At 41.0% G+C, this 5,209-nt stretch overlaps 1 non-coding gene across 1 annotated transcript; it reads right to left on the bottom strand.

Moving 5' to 3' along the window:
* Nucleotides 1-1,664: 1,664 nt before the first annotated feature.
* trnaw-cca (transfer RNA tryptophan (anticodon CCA)) lies at nt 1,665-1,737 on the bottom strand. The gene has a single exon. It is a non-coding gene; the product is annotated as a tRNA-Trp (tRNA).
* Nucleotides 1,738-5,209: the final 3,472 nt, after the last annotated feature.

Here is a 5,209-nt window from a genome sequence, read left to right as displayed (position 1 = left end):
TGTGTTTGTTATTAACAGAAATCAACCTGTCAACATTTCTATTCATCATAAAGTTCCAACGTTAAGATTTTTGCCGCCAGTTCAAAATGGAACTGAACACGGAGGTGGATTCCTCCCTAACGGCCGCTCTGCTCTGCTCCGTGCCCCCGCTGTCCGGTAATAGTTAAAGCAGATAAAAACCTAAAGAACACTCAAAAGCTTCAAGATAAAACTTACTTAAGAATAGGGTGACCACCTGCTAATAAGCCCAAGGGGGGACAAGTGGTATGTTTCTGAGGGACAATGTGGGACACTGCCTGGCGCAGCCGTTCCTACCCCCCCTCCCCCCCACGAGCAGACTCACTAATACTGGTTTACCCATTTCTAGCACATACCACCTTACATGGTATATTAATAATGCCCTATGCCCCTGAACATGTGTAACTGCTGATGTAAGCTCATGAATAGGCCAACCAATGTGTATTTTCTAAATAAAGATTAATATTTTGAACATTCATACAATATAATATAATTGACAGATGCACTTCCACTTACGATTTACTTTAGCTATTTAATTTTATATTTCCTTACAATTTATTCACTTTAAATACATAATATAAATTATAGGACTAACAGGAATTGTAGTTTCTCAACACCACAGGAACAGTTTAAACAAAAGAGTCTTCCCAGTCTTCCTTGTACCCACCTTCTCTTTTTAACTGATGGTGGGGGGGCCTGACTGCTCAGACTCGGGCTCTTTCTCCATTTTTTGAATTGGAAAGCGCGTTCCTAAAAGTCCCTTCCCAGTGTCTGGTATGCACGTGCGTGCGCTGTCATGACAACGAATCAGAGGGATTTTAACTATTTGGCTGATTTACAGTCATATTCTGTACATTCTGGCTGATAGTGACGTTTAGAAGTCAGAGAGACTAAATCCGTTCAGATCACAGATCATCTCAGTCTGTTGTTAATTAAAATCAGCATCAGATCTCATGTAGAACATTCTGAAGCTACAATTAAAACTAGAGACTGTTCCAGCTGATATGTGGGTCTGATTATATTTTATTAAATTGGAATCGCCACCACAGTGTTTTTGTCACCTCCTCTTCTGAAATTGGCTGGAAACTGTCCGACTTTACCTCAGCTTTTTGTCCCCCCCCCCCTACTGGCTGCTGCCGCCGGCTCTCTTTACGCGCAGTTCATCCCGAACGAGTTGTTCGTTTGGCTGCCTCGGGCTCCAAGATAGAGCGACCAACTTTTTTTTGAGCAAGCATTGATTATGCGTGACACGGTCTCAATTTGCGGGACGTATGAATTGGGCTTCAAACGCTGTGCGCGCACGCGCTACGCGGGACGGGTGGTCACCCTAGCCTGGACGCGGAGGGGTGTGTGTCTTCTCTCTGCTCTGACTGCAGGCTGTGCCTGCTGCGCGAGGGTACTGCTAACTGTGAGTGCTTTTGGACGGGAGAGGGGCTCACGGCAGCTCCCGTGGTTGAGCAGTTTTTTTCACCTCCCATCATGTAGTCTACTCGCGCCCCCCCAGGGGAGAGGGGGGCGCGCCCCACCGGTTGAGAACCACTGGATTAAAATAACTTAATGATCCTCAGTGGGGAAATTACAATTTACACTCAGTTACTAATCACTCACAGGGCTGAAATACACACACAAACTGCAGTAAGGACATTTGACCCCAACGTGATTTGAACACGCAACCTTCTGATCTGGAGTCAGACGCGCTACCCGTTGCGCCACGAGGTCTGCTGATTAATGCATGTACACATCAACTTTCGTTTTGATTAATGCATATCTGTTCTTTTTAAGGCATATACACATTGCATATATGCCTATACGTTATATGCCTCTACGTTCTTTTGAGTAATACAACACATAATCTTTCTTTTTGATTAATATAATTTATCTATAATATTTATTGATCCCCAGTGGGGAAATTACAATTTACACTCTGTGTACACTTTTTCAGTAATCCCACACAGGCCTGAAATACACACACACACACACACTCAGGATCTATTCAAGCACAAATGGAGAGATGTGAGAGTGAGTGGGCTACCAGCTGACCAGCGCCTTGAGCGTTGGGGGGGTACCTGGCAGTTCCCAGGATGTGAAGTGGCATCCAACCACTCTGTAATTTGGTCCGCATGGGGACTTGAACTGGCGACCCTCCGGTTCCAACGCAGCTGATTGTAACGGCAAATGTCAGGAAATATGGAGAGGTGCATTAGACATCTTTTTAAAGCAGATGGACTTTTCCTAAAGGAGAATTCCAGTCAATTTCAACACGTACTCTGTAGTTTGTACATTAGGAGGTCTGTCAGTGGAGAGAGAAATGAAACCAATCGGTGGTGTCTACCCCTGGTATCCTCCTGTTAGAGTTAGCACCCACAGCCTTAAACAGGGACAGTTAGTTAAAACTTGTTTTTAGCCTCTAAACAACCAATCAACCTCACTGAATACCAACTGATTTTCACAAGTTCTTTTGCTGCAAAGGTCATACATGTAGCTATGATACAGGACACATGGTTAGGCGTATTTTAATATTCATAGTGGGTAGTAATAGAATATTCTGATATGATATAAGTCACCAGACGTCTGAGATCAAACTGGGAACATAATCCTGAAAATGGAGAAACACGGGGACATTTCCAGTTTGACTATCAATCTGATTGAAAAACCTAATGTTGTGTCTTTAAAACAGAACAGGGACAGAGGTAGTTTTTTATGTGATGGAGGCTATGATTGGTATTATGTAAATCACACACTATAAATATGGTAGAGAAGCAGAAACAGATAGTGGCAGTGAAGTCAGATATTTTAATTTAAATTATAGAAACAAAATGATTATATTATTAGAGTCTACTTGAAGCTTTTTTATTTGTCTCTCTCTCTCACTCATACACACACACACACCACACACACAGACACACACTTTGCTACCACGTTGTTCTGCATCCATCTCCTCCCAGCCCTTGACATTTAGCAGCCCACCCCACTCACACACACACACACACACACACACACACACACTCACACACCCACTAGGGCGGCACGATATTGACAAAATGTGATATTGCAATATTGATTATGAAAACTGCAATATCGATATGTTTTCTGATATTTTTACACGTGTAAAATTACAAAATAGATTCATAACAATTAACTATTTCTCTTACAACAAAAGGGTTATTTAAACGGACATATCGGAGTGGTCCAACACCCTGAGCGGTTGGGGTTCAGTGCCTTGCTTCAGAGCACTTGCCCAGGAGGTGAAGTGGCATCTCTCCAGCACCAACCCACACTTTGGTCCACGTGGGATTTTAACCAGCAACCCTCTGGTTCCCAACCGATGATCTACTGCCCCCCCTAAACTTTGATCCCACCGTAATTTGAACACACAACTTTCTGATCTGGAGTCAGACACGCTACCGTTGTGCCACGAGGTCAACTGATCAATAAATATACCATCAACTTCCTTTTAGATTAATGCTAAACACATTAACTTTCTTTTTAATTAATGCATATACACATCAACTTTTGTTTTGATAAATTTATAACATCAACTTTTGTTTTGATAAATTTATAAACATCAACTTTTGTTTTGATAAATGCATATACATAGGATGAGCGGTACAGCATATCTGTATCTGTATCTTTTACCACATGAATTATCTGTATCCGGATCCGTACTCGGACTGGGCGGCCTAAACCGGAAGTGGTCAGATTTAACCGGAAGTGGGTCGGGTTCTCTTGAAATGTGCGGGGCTTTAACCGGTATGTTATTTAAGCATGCAATTGATATGAGTTGATCAGAAACTGTTATATTTATGCTGATTTGAAAACTATTTACATGACAGCATCGAGCTTCAGATCAATGGTGTTGTCATGGTACAAACAAACTATATACAGAACGTTTTGCAACAATTATACACACATGCTGTTGCAATTATGAAGTAAAATGTAATGAAAAGAGTTTTCATATTCAATATAACTTTCTTTTTTTAACTTTTATTTTTTTATGATCAGTGTGATTTTTTTTGTTTTTGTTTCTTTTTTCTTTTTTTTTATTTCCACACCAGGTATGTGAAATGTTTGTGTGTGTGTGCTGACAGTTAAAAAAAAATCTCCGATGGCAGAGACGCAACTGGAGTTGCATTTAAAACAAGCAGCATGTCTGAAACCCACGTTCACCAGAAATCTACTGGTTACTATGTAAGGACGGAAACCAAAAAAAAAACAAAACCCCGTTCACCAGAAATCACTGGTTACTATGTAAGGACTACAACACCACGTTCACCAGAAATCTACTGGTACTATGTAAGGACTACAAACGAAGTAAAAACAAACCTGAAGCTGAAGAAACCCTAAACGTAACGGAACAGATCCGCAGACCGAATTGACTTACGGAGAAGAGAGAGAGAGAGAGAGTAGAGAGAGAGAGAGAGAGAGAGCGCCGAGGGAGCGCATTTCTCCATGTTCTGTGTGTGTGTGTGATTGACCGAGCGGGTTTGTAGGCGGGGGGGGGTGCTGTGATTATCACAGAACGCTGCGCGGCCAGTTGAGGAGTTTATTCAATCCGAGCACGGATATTGACTCATATTACTCGGATAATACGTGTACTGGCAGAAGTGCTTTATCCGTACCGGATTCTCGTTTCAGCCGGTACTCGGATCATCCCTAGTATACCTTCACAAAAGTGCTTTTTGCCACGAGAGGCTCTGATTATTATTCTAAATTTTTGACACTTTATGGAAAGGGATTTTAAGGAGGTCGACCTTTCTGTTGAAGAGTAAGATTCTTTTTTAAACATTAAAAAATCCGTATTAAAATTGCTAAATCCATCAGACTCCATGTACAAAACAGTAATTTTAGCATCGTTAAACACGCACTTCATTCAAAGTCGAAAGAAACTAAATAAAACTATGAAAAGCCGTTTGGGTCGTCTTTTCACTTTTCCACCCATCACCAGCTCTAGTTTTGGTTTAATAAACTCCTAGTTACCGACCTAAAGGTGAAAATATGTCTGCTCTAAAACGTTAACTTAATTTACACATTTATAGTGTGATGTGTATATTCTCATAATGTATTACAATATTTTTTGTTTTCATCCCTCAAAATAATAAAATAAAATGATAAAGTCTTATAGACTGAATTGTCTACGTGTATGACATCACAGCATTCTATACCCATCTAAAAACTACTGGCCAATCAGCTG

Source organism: Etheostoma spectabile, unplaced genomic scaffold, assembly GCF_008692095.1.
Source record: "Etheostoma spectabile isolate EspeVRDwgs_2016 unplaced genomic scaffold, UIUC_Espe_1.0 scaffold00002874, whole genome shotgun sequence".
Classification (NCBI taxonomy): Eukaryota; Metazoa; Chordata; class Actinopteri; order Perciformes; family Percidae; genus Etheostoma; species Etheostoma spectabile.
Note: the sequence above shows the minus strand (reverse complement) of the source record. Positions and strands in the feature narration are given on the sequence as shown.